At 37.3% G+C, this 15,834-nt stretch overlaps 1 protein-coding gene across 2 annotated transcripts in view; it reads right to left on the bottom strand.

The window, feature by feature from the left end:
- USP2 (ubiquitin specific peptidase 2) overlaps window positions 1-15,834 on the bottom strand; it is a 121,556-nt gene that overhangs the window by 34,424 nt on the left and 71,298 nt on the right. The gene's annotated exons all lie outside the window — the stretch shown is intronic.

The raw sequence follows: 15,834 nt of genomic DNA on the forward strand, positions 1-15,834 counted from the left end.
ACCCCTCCCCCCTCCAAAAAAAGGTGAATTTAATACATTTTTATTTATTTTTTTACATTTAACACAGAAAAAAATGTGAATCAGATTACATGTCTGCAAAAGGAGGTACCCTGTGCCCACAGTATGTGAGATAGTGTGATCCCCTATTACTGTATATAGGGACACTATTTAACCCCCCAGTACTGTATATAGTGAGTCAGTGACACAGTCTGTAATGTGCCAGTGAAATGGCTGGCCTGACCCTACCCACCCAGTACTTTATAAAGTGACCACAGTAGTCTGTGACATGGTCCACCCCCCCCATACTGTATATAGTGGTACTGTATAGTGACACTGTTTACCCCCTGCCCCCCCATGCTGTAGTAACAAGGTCTGTAATTTGCTGGTTACACAAACACACATACATGTATAAATACACACACAGTCACATACATACACACACACACACATAAACACCAATGGGTAAAACAGAAACACTAACCCCTGTAGTCATGTCCCACTCACATGGTATTTTTTTGTTTTGTTTTTTTTTTAAGCTTGGCCCCCCACCCTCAGGGGCCCAGTCGCACCTGCGACCTCTGCACCCCCTGTAGTTTCGCCCCTGGAGACTCTCAAGCTTACAATCTAAAGGAAATGCTTTGCTATTCATAATATACATCTCTTGTACAAGCTTCACTTCCATGTGTTATTTTACATATAAAGAAGACTGTTACTTTACATAACTCACTAGAAACCCCAAACATTATAGCTACCTACTTTCTTTTCAGATTGTACAGTAAAACACAGCTTAGTCAGCACCTCCATCCTAAATAAGCATTATCCTCTAAATTAGGAATTTTTTCTACTCTTTTGAGTTTTTTCACAGCAGTCTTACCTTAGGTCTGTGTAGCATGAAATCCGCCAAGCTGGCTAGAATAACCGCTCCAGGAATTTGGTAGTCCCGACGGCTGCTGAGGCTATGCATGGTGAGGCTGTAGGATCGCATTGTTAGGTCCTGCTGGCTATTCTTGTATGTGCAATTCCTTGCACTCTATAAGTTTTAGCTGTGGTTCAGGTAAATGGGTTGCTCCTGCAGTTTTGGGTTTGCAGGCTCCTGGTATCAGAGATCAGCTTCTTGGTATATTGTGAATCCCAATGCTTATCCCAGTCTAGGAAAATCTGTTCTTCACTAAAATATGAATCAGGCTTTCTGGTTGTTCTAGTTATGAGAGCCTTGGGACGTTTGGTTACTACAGGTTTTAAGGCAGTCACTTAGGATATCTCAGTTATTTGGAATATATTAGCCATTGCATGGACTACTCCCTATGTTAGGTTCTAGCTGTCTCAAGAAAGCCGGTTACTGAGACATTGACTTTTGTTAAAGAAGGTGTCAATAGCTTAATAATTTGTTTTCTCAGATTTAAAAACACTGCTTCTTTGTGTGCCTTTTACACTTAAAGTCAAATCATTGATTTCCGCTTGACTGCAATCTTTGCTTCTAATGGCAGTTTATTAGTTTTTGCTTGCTCCTGATTTTTATACCTTGCTTGTTCACAGTTTTAGTACCTTAAACTTTGATTGCTGCTGGTATCAGTATATTCAATTTTGTGTAATCAGCAGGATTATTGCTTGCCCTCTGTGCCAGTACATGAACTCTTAAGTGCTCGGGAATCTTTTATTGCTTGCTGCAGGTGTCAGCACCTTAGTACTTGCATGATGCTGTGGTAAGGACTTTTGCTTGCTCCCAGTGACAGTTCTTTGTTTTTTGCTTGCTCCTGGTGTCCTTAATTGTTTGCTCTGATTTACAGCATCAATGTTCTTGCTTGCTGCTGGTATAATCCCATGAATTTTCTTACTGTCTGAATCTTGTGCTGGAGGTCATTACTTAATTTCTTCCTTCTGGTGTCAGTACTTTATTGCCTGTTCACGCTAAGTGCATTAAATGTTGCTTACTGTTGGTGCCAGTGCTTCTGCTGTTTCTTCTTTAATTTGATAGCTCCTTATGGAAGAACCTCAGCAACCTTGTTTGGCAGGCAGACTGGTCACACACCGTCTCAGCTGCAAAAAGCAGCTCTAAGAATCTCACAGGTTCCTGACGTCATGTGGGGGAGGAGATCTAGGCAGAGTACACAGTGATCCCTTGCAGAGAGGTATGACACCTGCACAATGACAGACAAGGTGCATAGCACAGGTGTGTGTATAGCCTGGAACTGAATATATTCCCAACTGTGTGTAATGAGATACCTGGGCTGTGTGTTGACTCTTCACTTTGCCAGGTGATCTCATAAATTCAAATGAGTAAAGTCACAAATGTGTGCTTTGTAAATACACCAGAAATGAAAAACACATATGTAGAATTGTTTTTTAGGTTTCAGTTTCTGGGAAATATATATTCCCTGACTGACTGTATTTGTAGCTGTATACAATTTAATAACAATAATAAAAAAATAAAAAAACACAAATCATGCCCTTTTTTTTGTGTTTTAACAGTATATAAAAAAAAATTAGTTAGCAGAAATACTCCAATACTGGAAAATTCATTATATTAGAAGTTATTTTTTTTTATTTTTTTTAGCTATTTTCCATGTTGTACTTGGTAAAAATGCATGAGAATAATAATTTCCTTAATTATTCAAATACATTTTATTGTTACATTAACATACCTTTCCAAAAACACACAAATTGTGGATTTGATTCCTATATTATTTAATGATAATTACTAATTGTAATTAGAAAAAAAAAAGATTTTTTTTTCACTTTGTCCATTCTGCAATTTATTCTAAAATAGAAAAGTAGAAATAAAATATATGTCCATAAAAATAATAGATCATTCTAAAATGAACCAATTGTGACAATTTATGCATGCTTTTACTCTTGTCCAAATTCACCTAGGGCCAGATTACAAATGGCTTGCTAATTTTTTCCCCCTCACATGCTAACTGCGCTTGAAGTAAAAAAATTAGTGCAGCCACATTAGTGAACGTATTACAAGTTGAAAGTAAAAAGTTAGCACGGGAACACAAGACTTGGTGCATACTAACTTCAGAAATTGGGAATATCCGATATTGCTACTGAGCTAACCCCTTCTCGCCATAAACTTCTATGGGGCGTTCTACAAAAAAAAAAGATCAGTTGTTTCTTATGCACACTCGACACTGCACTAGGCAAACTGCGCTACACATAAAGGTGTTAGGAAAACTGTAGATTCCTATGTTTTTCAAATATAAGAAAATGTTCTTTTTATTTTTAAAGTAATATAGCTGATTTTGTTTGTAAAATATATATCTATACCTATATATCTATATGAATATATACTGATATAGATATATCTATAGATATATATTGTATATACAGATATATACTATATATATATATATATATATATATATATATATATATATATACATCCATAAAGGGTCAGCACACCTATTATTATTATTATCGGTTATTTGTAGAGCGCCAACAGATTCTGCAGCGCTGTGCCTACAAAAACTTCTCTTCTGTAGTCATTCTATTTATAAGAATCATAAAGATACAGCAACATTTTGTGTTTATTCCAATGTTTCGGCCCCGATTTGGGTCTTTGTCAAGGTTACAAACATTTCCCATAATCCCCTTCCTTATATACCCTTCAACCCTTATACATTCCATACCACACCCACACAGATATATCATATACTGTGCCATCTAATGGTCATTTTACATATATAAATAGAAATATTTATTTTTAAACAAAAATAAAAAAATTCATGTAAAGAAAATATGAATTTAAAGTATTTCCATTAAAAACACATTAAAATTAAATAAAAATTATATTGGATGTTTCAAGGTATTTGACTGGGAAGGGCTCTAAAAGTGTATATATATATATATATATATATATATATATATGTGTGTGTGTGTGTGTGTATATAAGTTTTTACATGTGTATTTATGTGTATATGTATGTATGTACACACACACACACACACACACATATATATATATATATATATATATATATATATATACACACACATATAAACACATAAATATACATATATAAACACATAAATACACACACACACACACATATATATATATATATACACACACACAGACACATAAATATATATATATACACATACATATACATATATATATATATATACAGTACCGTGCAAAAGTCTTAGTCCACCATTAGATTTGTTGTTTTTGCAATGGTATAATGACCATATATAATTATTTATCTGTCTCTTTATCAGAATACAACCAGAAAATACAGGATATTTGTATGCAGTATTAAAAAAACAGAAAAAAAATCAGAGAAAACAACTTATATAGGCAAAATAAGTGACAGTGACCTCCCCTTCGACTTGAGCAGTAGTAGGGACCTGACTCTCGTAAACTTAAAAGGAATGGAACCCTAATTAAAGTCATTGCTTACACCTGAATTTGTACTACTATTTCATGTCAAAATGACTGCTATTAAAAAGTTTTATTACACTAGGTTTGTCCAAAACAGGCTTGAGTATTACATACACGTGGTATGAGTTTAATTAATTGGAAGCTTGCTAATAAGACCAACTTTCAATCACATCATTCCATTCAAATGCCAAAGATCACAGAATTTGAAAGACATAAAATCATATAAGAAGAGAGTCTAAGGAGCGCCTCAAAGTGGGCAGAGGATAATTTAGTTGTGGTTGTTAAATAAAATTGAAGTGATATGTGTTGATAATTAACAGATTTATTAGCGCACAGAGAATAGAATACAAGATGTAATAGTGACCAGTAAAAAATTTCTCAGTAAAAATATCACATAAAAAAGTCATAAAAATATCACATAAAAATTAGTCATAAAAATATTCATGGATCCATGTTACATAAAAATTAAAATCAATACATAACCATAATAGACAAAATGTGCTATGCCTCGGTTAGGAGGGATAGTAGGCCAACAAATAATATTCTTAAAAAACAGTCCTTAAATGTCCTAAGTGATCCTGTTTGGACAATCTAAAGTGGCAATCTTAAATGTCTACTGAATTAGCTTGTTATTAGCTTGTAGTTAGTCAGTGTATATGCGTTTCCACATACAATATGAGTGTTCCCTGATTTACAGGGTATGGGTGGTATTCCAAGTCTTCAAAGGCTACCCAGTCCTATAGAAAGCTCCTGAATAAAGTCTCTCCTGTGGGAAAAGTGATGTGCAAAAAGTTGGTGTGACAGTGTCCAAAATGTGTCTCAACAATAATGCAAAAATAGTGAGAAAGACAATGCGATAAAAAAGATGAAAAAATGATAAAAAAAATAGTGAAAAATAAAATCAAATCAAATACTGAAAAAAGAGTGAAAAAATAGAGCTCCAATTTGATCAATTCAAAACACAATTGAAAGAAAAAGTTAGATGTTGAAAAACTGATAAAATACTTGTGTCAATAGTCAGTGTATCCTGTGGTATGGTTCATATCAAAGAATGGCACAATAAAACCAAAAATAGAACATAAATTCCCAGTGTACCTGTGGAATACAAATAACAGAATAGTGCAATAACGCTAAATAAATCCTATAACTGGGAATTTATGTTCTATTTTTGGTTTTATTGTGCCATTCTTTGATATGAACCATACCACAGGATACACTGACTATTGACACAAGTATTTTATCAGTTTTTCAACATCTAACTTTTTCTTTCAATTGTGTTTTGAATTGATCAAATTGGAGCTCTATTTTTTCACTCTTTTTTCAGTATTTGATTTTATTTTTCACTATTTTTTATAATTTTTTCATCTTTTTTATCGCATTGTCTTTCTCACTATTTTTGCATTATTGTTGAGACACATTTTGGACACCGTCACATCAACTTTTTGCACATCACTTTTCCCACAGGAGAGACTTTATTCAGGAGCTTTCTATAGGACTGGGTAGCCTTTGAAGACTTGGAATACCACCCATACCCTGTAAATCAGGGAACACTCATATTGTATGCGGAAACGCATATACACTGACTAACTACAAGCTAATAACAAGCTAATTCAGTAGACATTTAAGATTGCCACTTTAGATTGTCCAAACAGGATCACTTAGGACATTTAAGGACTGTTTTTTAAGAATATTATTTGTTGGCCTACTATCCCTCCTAACCGAGGCATAGCACATTTTGTCTATTATGGTTATGTATTGATTTTAATTTTTATGTAACATGGATCCATGAATATTTTTATGACTAATTTTTATGTGATATTTTTATGACTTTTTTTATGTGATATTTTTACTGAGAAATTTTTTACTGGTCACTATTACATCTTGTATTCTATTCTCTGTGCGCTAATAAATCTGTTAATTATCAACACATATCACTTCAATTTTATTTAACAACCACAACTAAATTATCCTCTGCCCACTTTGAGGCGCTCCCTAGACTCTCTTCTTATTTGTAACTACCTCCAAGATATACTAGGTGTCTTGTTTTTCGGTGGAGCCAGTAGGACATAGAGAAGGACCTGTGAGAAAACCACATTTCTTCAACTCTAGACATAAAATCATACTTTTGCATTAGCAAGGCCACCCTCAAAGGGAAATCAGCAAACAATCTGGATACTCAAGATGTGGTTTTCAATCTGTTATAAAGAAATTTGAAGAATCAGGAGAGGTCAAGGACAAAAAAAGAACTGAAAGGCTAAGATAATTTACAAAATCTGATGAGATGTTTCTCAGAGTTTCTTCCAGCAAGGACCTGGCTCAGCATCTGGCAGCTTCATCTGAATGCCAAGTTGACTCTTCTACAGTCCGAAGAAGCTTGATCAGGAATGGTCTTTGTGGAAGGGTAGCAACCAAGAAACCACTTTTTCGAAAGGGGAACAGGGTGAAAAGGATAAGATATGCCAAAGCTCACAAACGCCTGTATTATGAGTGACGCGCAAACTGTAGCGCAAGTGCGCTATGTTTTTTTCCCCAGCTCCCTAGAGTGTCTTCAGCCTCTCTAGCCTCACCGGTCTTTATGTTATTAAAGGGACAGTCTACACCAGAATTTTTATTGTTTAAAAAGATAGATAATCCCTTTATTACCCATTCCCCAGTTTTGCATAACCAACAGAGTTATATTAATATATGTTTTACCTCTGTGATTACCTTGTATCTAAGCCTCTGCAGACTGCCCCCTTATCTCAGTGCTTTTGACAGACATGCAGTTTAGCCAATCAGTGCAGACTCCTAAATCACTCCACGGGAGTGAGCACAATGTTATCTACATGACACACATGAACTAGTACTGTCTAACTGTGAAAAACTTTCAAAATGCTCTGAGCTAAGGGGTGGTTTTCAACGGTTTAGAAATCAGTTTGAGCCTACCTAGGTTTAGCTTTTCAAAAATACCACCAAAGGAACAAAGCAAATTTGATAATAAAAGTAAATTGGAAAGTTGTTTAAAATGACATGACCTATCTGAATGATGAAAGTTTCATTTTGGCTAGACTGTCCCTTTAAATAGTATGAAGACACTCTAGGGAGCTGGAAAAAACCCATAGCGCACTTGAACTACAGTTAGCGCGACACTCTTAATCTAGGCGAAAGATTGGAATCAAGATCAGTGGAAAAGAGTATTATGGAGTGACAAATCTAAGTTTGAAATTTTTGGATCTAATCGTTGACTATATGTGAAAAGAAGAGTTGGAGAGAGATGAAAGAATGAGTGCTTGAGGTCTTCAGTGAAACATGGTGGAAGGTAGGGATGGGCGAATGTTTCGCAACATTCGAAAAACGGCCCGAATTTTAACACATTCGTTCGTTCGAATCGAATTTCGAATGTTTACATAACATTCTAACATTCGATTTTCGAATGTTCGGTTTCGAATTTTACGATTACATTCGAAAATATTATTTTCGAAAAATTTGAATTTAGATTGTAATAGTATTTCTAATGCTTTTTCTTTAAATGTAATATTCGAATTATGCAATATTCGAATTCGAAAAATTTGAATTTAGATTGTAATAGTATTTCTAATGCTTTTTCTTTAAATGTAATATTCGAATTATGCAATATTCGAATTCGAAAAATTCGAATTTAGATTGTAATAGTATTTCTAATGCTTTTTCTTTAAAAGTAATATTCGAATTATGCAATATTCGAATTCGAAAAATTCGAATTTAGATTGTAATAGTATTTCTAATGCTTTTTCTTTAAATGTAATATTCAAATTATGCAATATTCGAATTCGAAAAATTCGAATTTAGATTGTAATAGTATTTCTAATGCTTTTTCTTTAAATGTAATATTCAAATTATGCAATATTCGAATTCGAAAAATTCGAATTTAGATTGTAATAGTATTTCTAATGCTTTTTCTTTAAAAGTAATATTCGAATTATGCAATATTCGAATTCGAAAAATTCAAATTTATATTCGAATTCGAAAAATTCAAATTTATATGTTTGTAATAGTATTTCTAATGTTTTCTTTAAATGTAATATTCAAATTATGCAATATTCTATATGGAAACATTCAAAATGATATATTTGTATCTATTATGTATCAATTTACTAGATTCCCGCCCTACCACATGAACTATTGAACTTCTGAATAGTATTTGTTAAATAGAATGTTAAATTCGAAATTTCGAATGTGGACATTCGATATAATTATAAACATTCAAATTCGAAAGTGACATTCGAAAACTGTAAATAACATTCGATTTTCGAATTTTTAAGAATATTCGTTCTTATCGACATTCGGATTTAGAATTCGAATTTCGGTAATAACATTCGTTCTACATTCGAAATTCGAAAATTTACACATTCGCCCATCCCTAGTGGAAGGTCTCTCCTGGTTTGGGGCTGCATTTCTGCCAGTGGGGTTGGCAATATTGTCCGAATTGATGGGATCATGAATGCTGAAAGTACAGACAGGTTTTAATTCATTATACTATCCCTTCTGGAAAGCGCCTGATTGGGAATGGTTTTATTTTTCAGCATGATAATGATCCCAATCACATTGCTAATGCAGTGAAATCATATTTGGAGAGAAAAACAGCTGATAAAACACTGACAGTCATGGACTTGCCTCCACAGAGTCCAGACCTGAATAATATAGAGGCAGTATGGGATTACCTGAACAGATAAATAAATAAAAGACAACCTAAATCTAAATAAGAACTCTGGGACGTGCTGAAAGAAGCCTGGTATAATATACCAGAAGATTACTTCAGAAAACATCAGGACAGTCTCCCCAAAAGAGTTCAAGATGTGCTTAATGCCAAGGGAGGTCACACTAAGAGGCCTATTTATCAAATGTCTGTCGTACCTGATCCGACAGTGTGGTTGCACCAATAGCTCACAAGAGCTATTGGTGCAACGTCACCCCCTGCAGACTCGCAGCCAATCAGCAGCCAGCAGGGAGGTGTCAATCAACCCGATCGTACTTGATCAGGTTGAATTCCGGCGATGTCTATCTGCCTGCTCAGAGCAGGCGGACAGGGTTATGGAGCAGCAGACTTTAGACCGCTGCTTCATAACTGCTGTTTCTGGCGAGTCTGAAGACTCGCCAGAAACACGGGCCCTCAAGCTCTATTCGTAGCTTGATAAATGGGCCTCTAAATACTAACTTTTGCCTGAAAAAGCCATTTTGTTCTAAAAATTGTGTTTTTTTATATTTTGTGTACATATTTTCTGTATTTTCTGTTTGTATCTTAATAAAGAGACTGAAAAATAAATATGGATGGTCATTTAAAACTTTGCTAAAACAACAAAGCTGATGGTGGCCTAATTAGTACTGTGTATATATATATATATAAATATATATATATATTTATATTTATTTATTTAAACACATAAATACACATATATACATATATATTAGACATGTGCATGGAGAAAAAATTTGGTTCGGTTCGTATCGATTCGGATTTTTTCGAATTTCGGTTCGGAGCGATTAGAATTCGGAAAAATTTGAATCAATTTGGTTCGGATTTGTTTTGGATTCATTCGGATTCGAATAAATTAGTTTCGGATTTGTTCGGATTCGAAAAAATTCGTCTGGATTCGGTTCGGTTCGGAAATTCGGGATTTCGGTAAGTGTTAGGTGGGATTAGACTAGTATTATGTAATAAATTCGTCTGGATTCAGTTCGATTGGGTTTGGTTCGGAATTTCGGTAAGTGTTAGGTGGGATTAGACTTATACTGTACAATAGTAGTGTAATCCATGGCCATCCGAATTTACCGAATAAATCCGAAGTAATTCGGATTTATTCTGTAAATTCGGCAGTATTTTAATTCGGAAATTCGGTTCGATCCGAATCGCCGAATTTGACGAATTTTCTGAATCGATCCGAAACGAATCGCACATATCTAATATATATAAATATATATATAATGTTGCAAATGATGAAAAAAGGCACTCGCTGAATATAATATAAAACGTAACATTTAATAAATTATATTAAAAAAACAGGTATCCAAATTAATGAGATTAATGTTTTATATTATATTCAGCGAGTGCTTTTTTTCATCATTTGCAACTTTGGATATTTTCTTGAAAGTGGGAGGTGTGAGCGGGTGACAGGTGGGCGGCTCAGCAGGGAAGGGGAGGCAGTGGGAGTGCCCCAATTAAAAAAAAGGACATGGGGAGAGAGAAAAGAGAAGGGGGGAGAGAGCAAAAGAGAAGGGGGAGAGAGCAAAAGAGAAGGGGGAGAGAGCAAAAGAGAAGGGGGAGAGAGCAAAAGAGAAGGAGAGAGCAAAAGGGAGGAGAGAGCAAAAGAGAGGGGAGAGGGAGAGAGCAAAATAGAGAGGAGAGAGAGAGCAAATGAGAGGGGAGAGGGGGAGCAAAATAGAGAGGAGAGAGAGAGCAAATGAGAGGGGAGAGGGAGAGCAAAATATAGGGGAGAGCAAAACAGAGGGGGGAGAAAGCAAAAGAGAGGGGGAGAGCAAAAGACAGAGGGGAGAAAGCAAAAGAGAGGGGGAGAGGGAGAGCAAAAGAGAGGGGGGAGAGAGCAAAAGAGAGGGGGAGAGAGAGCGCAAAAGAGAGGGGGAGAGAGAGAGAGAACAAATGAGAGCTGGAGAGAGAGAAAAAGAGAGGGGAGAGAGAGAGCAAAAGAGAGGGGAGAGAGAGCAAATGAGATGGGAGAGAGAGAGCAAATGAGAGGGGAGAGAGAGAGCAAAAGAGAAGGGGGAGAGAGCAAAATAGAAGGGGGGAGAGAGCAAAATAGAAGGGGGAGAGAGCAAAAGAGAAGGGGGAGAGAGCAAAAGAGAAGGGGGAGGGAGCAAAAAAGAAGGGGGGAGAGAGCAAAAGAGAAGGGGGGAGAGAGTAAAAGAGAAGGGGGGAGAGAGCAAAAGAGGGGGGAGAGAGCAAAAGAGAAGAGAGAGGGAGAGCAAAAGAGAGAGGAGAGAGAGCAAATGAGAGGGGGGAGGGAGAGCAAAAGAGAGGGGAGAGCAAAATAGAGGGGGGAGAGAGCAAAAGAGAGGGGGAGAAAGCAAAAGAGAGGGGGAGAGAGAGCGCAAAAGAGAGGGGGAGAGAGAGCGCATAAAAGAGCGTAAAAAAGAGGGGGTGAGAGAAAGCAAAAGAGAAGGGGAGAGAGAGCAAATGAGAGCTGGAGAGATAGCAAAAGAGAGGGGAGAGAGAGAGCAAAAGAGAGGGGAGAGAGAAAGCAAAAGAGAGGAGAGAAAGAGCAAATGAGTGGGGAGAGAGAGCAAAAGAGAGGGGGGAGAGAGCAAAAGAGAGAGGGAGAGAGAGAGCAAAAGAGAGGGGGTGAGAGTGCAAACGAGAGGGGGAGAGAGAGCGCAAAAGAGAGGGGGAGAGAGCAAAAGAGAGGGGGAAAGAGAGTGCAAAAGAGAGGGGAAGAGAGAGAACAAAAGAGAGGGGAAGAGAGAGAGCAAAAGAGAGGGGGAGAGAGAGAGCAAATGAGAGCTGGAGAGAGAGCAAATGAGAGCTGGAGAGATAGCAAAAGAGAGGGGAGAGAGAGAGCAAAAGAGAGGGGAGAGAGAAAGCAAAAGAGAGGGGAGAGAGAGCAAATGAGAGGGGAGAGAGAGCAAAAGAGAGGGGGGAGAGAGCAAAAGAGAGAGGGAGAGAGAGAGCAAAAGAGAGGGGGTGAGAGTGCAAACGAGAGGGGGGAGAGAGAGCGCAAAAGAGAGGGGGAGAGAGCAAAAGAGAGGGGGAAAGAGAGTGCAAAAGAGAGGGAAAGAGAGTGCAAAAGAGAGGGGAAGAGAGAGAACAAAAGAGAGGGGAAGAGAGAGAGCAAAAGAGAGGGGGAGAGAGAGAGCAAATGAGAGCTGGAGAGAGAGCAAAAGAGAGGGGAGAGAGAGCAAAAGAGAGGGGAGAGAGAGCAAAAGAGAGGGGAGAGAGAGCAAAAGAGAGGGGAGAGGGGGGAGAGAGAGCAAAAGAGGGGGGGGGAGAGAGCAAAAGAGAGGGGGGAGAGAGAGCAAAAGAGAGGGGGAGAGAGAGCAACATCCAGGTGGATTCCGAAAATGGCAGGGTGGTGAAAGAATCCACGTGGATGCAGCGTAAGCTGCATCCAGGTGGATTCTTTCACCACCCTGCCATTCTTTGAATCCAACTGGATGCAGCGTAAGCTGCATCCAGGTGGATTCTGAAAATGGCAGGGTGGTTCCGTCACCACAATAGAATGCCCTTCCAAAAATGGCAGGGTGGTTCCGTCACCACAAAATACTGCCCTCTGGGTAGGCTTTCCCACTTATTTATAAAAAAGAAGAGTTACAAAATAGGTTGTTAAACAAAAATTAGACGGCTTATCGACTAGTATATATATATATATATATATATATATATATATACACACACACACACATATACATACAAAAGAGAGGCGAGAGAGAGCAAAAGAGAGGGGAGAGGGGGGAGAGAGAGCAAAAGAGGGGGGAGAGAGAGCAAAAGAGAGGGGGGAGAGAGAGCAAAAGAGGGGGGAGAGAGAGCAAAAGAGAGGGGGGAGAGAGAGCAAAAGAGAGGGGGAGAGAGAGCAACATCCTGGTGGATTCCGAAAATGGCAGGGTGGTGAAAGAATCCACAATAGAATGCCCTTCCAAAAATGGCAGGGTGGTTCCGTCACCACAAAATACTGCCCTCTGAGTAGGCTTTCCCACTTATTTATAAAAAAGAAGAGTTACAAAATAGGTTGTTAAACAAAAATTAGACAGCTTAGCGACTAGTATATATATATATATATATATATATATATATATATATATATATATATATATATATATATATATATATATATATATAGAGGGACTTTTACCTTTTTAATCTATGGGTCACTTGCATCTTTTAGATGACATGGTGGGAAATAGGGACTCTATCAGAGCATACCTCCCAACAGGCAAAACAACTGTATGGCTGCTGCAGGTAATTGCCACTTTTCTGCAATCACCTGCATCTTAAAGGGACATATTATTCACTTAAAATGGCAGACTTCTCTCAATTAACCATTATTATCTAGTGTCAGTAATGCAAAACTGACATACTCTGGCAGACTGAAGTATTTGTGTAGCTTTTGTGTTAGAATTTTTCTTGTGGTTGTGGTTGAAGTTTCTTGAGAAGGAAGGACGGGTCACGGATAGGTGAGTGGGACAGGTTGTGGCTAGGGATACTTGAAGTGCGTGACCAGGTGACAGTTTGTAAATGCTTTGCTATGTATCTATACATATTTGTATATTGCAAAGTTCAGGTGTTCTGAAAATGTAGCTGTTAGATTAGCAAGGTGCAACTTTGAAGCTATCTATTGAATCGTATTGTAGCAACTAGACTTATGCACCACTGAATAATTCGTTTTGGACGAATCATTCTGAATGAATATTCTGAAAATTTAGTTTTTCTGAATATTCGTGTGCTGCACAAAACAAATACTGAGTATTCTCTAACATTTACATTCATTTTCATTACAACAAATATAAATGTTCCTTTACTGTATCACCTGCAGTTCTATGCTTACCTATAGCGCACTGGGGAATCACGCTAATCCCGACCCTTCTTCACAGCGTGCTAAGCCTCCTATTAGCGAGGCTCTTTGAAGAAGAATTGGGATTAGCGCGGCTCCCCAGAGCGCTATAGGTAAGCAGTTTACCTTTTTAAAGGTAATTTAAAGGAAACTAATTTATACTAATGGATTTCATTATTATATATTTTCTTTAAATTTTGTGAAAACAAAATGGATATCTGTATTTTCGTTATGAATATGCATTTGTAATTAAACAAATGCACAAGCCTAGTAGCAACTATATTCAAATACTGTCTTAATGTATAACATTTATGTTTTCTCAATGAGTCAGACAAAAATGCTTTACAGATCAAATATTGGGAAAAATGTAGACCATCTGTCATAAAATATTTTATGACTTTATTTCCCTATCACCCCTTATTTATCTGTATGCATCTTTATTCTTCTGTCTCACATCTTTTTATTTTTTTCCTTCATTTCTTACCCCATTTCTCCTTTTGGTCCCCATGAATAATATCCATATCTTTCCTCCTTATGCAACTTTCTTAAGACCGCTACTCCTTAACTCGTCCCCTTGCTCTGAAGCGGCGGACCGCAATCAGCCTGATTGCATACGATCGGGTTGATTGGCACTCCCTGCAGGGTACGGCATTGCACAAGCAGTTCATCAGAACTGCTTGTGCAATGATAAATGCTGACAGCATATGCTGTCGGCATTTATCGATGTGCGGCGGACATGATCACTACAGCGGGTCATGTCCGTCCACACTTTCATAAATCGGCCACTATGTGTAATTTTGGGAAGGAGAGTCTCCTCTAAAGATATAAATTGTGTTGTCCATTCCTTGATCTCTTTACTATGACGAGGCTCATGTATGCTGTGCACAGGCAATGTAGTAAATATTTACTGTGCACAAGGTCAGACGTTACTTTATGTTGTTCTATGATTTAATAGCCCAGTTGAGGGGTTTTTAAGGGGCCATAGAAGGATAACAATGATCCTTTTCCTGAGTACACACACATTATAGCAACTGATACACCATAAGCATATACTGTAGTAAAATCATTGGGACCAGGTTTCATGCTCTTTCAGGTATCGCTCCCAGTAGAGTAAAATTAAAGGGACAGGAAACCAGAATTTTTTCTTTCATGATCTGGATATAAAATACAATTCTTAAACAACTTTTCTAATTTACTTCTATTATCAAATTTGCTTAATTCCCTTGCTATCCTTTGCTGAGGAAACAGCATTGCACTACTAGCAGCTAGATGAACACATCTAGTTAGCCAATCACAAGAGACAAATGTGTGCAGGCACCAATCAGCAGCTAGCTCCCAATAGTATAGGATATGTGTGTATTCATTTTCAATAAGGGATACCAAGAGAACGAAGCATTTTTGAAAATAGAAGTGCATTTAAAAGTTTCTTAAAATGACATGCTCTGTCAGAATCATACAACTTTAATTTTGACTTTCCTATCTCTTTAAGATTTAGGATATAGGTGAGAATTCCTACTTGTAGCATGTGCATTGTCCTCATACATAAGTCACACCAAGATAGGCCTTAGTCAGGGAATGAAAAATAATGTATAACATAATACATTTCTTGTTATTAAACAGACAAATGGGACTTTTGTTTCAAAAGATGCTACAGTTCTCCCATGAAAGGAAGATAAGAAGGGGAATGATAGAAATAACAGATAAAATAATCATGTAAAGAGACAATGGGGTCTATTTAACAAGGACCGAATGGCCCCTGTTCCCCTTGTTTCCGCGCGAGTCTTCAGGCTCGCCGGAAACAGGAGTTAAGAAACAGCGGTCTTAAGACTGCTGCTCCTAAACTTATACGCCACCACTGAGGTGGCGTATAGCAATCCGCCCGATCATGTACGATCGGGCTGATTGACACCCCCTGCTAGCGGCCGGTTGGCCG

This window comes from Bombina bombina, chromosome 8, assembly GCF_027579735.1.
Source record: "Bombina bombina isolate aBomBom1 chromosome 8, aBomBom1.pri, whole genome shotgun sequence".
NCBI classification, from domain to species: Eukaryota; Metazoa; Chordata; class Amphibia; order Anura; family Bombinatoridae; genus Bombina; species Bombina bombina.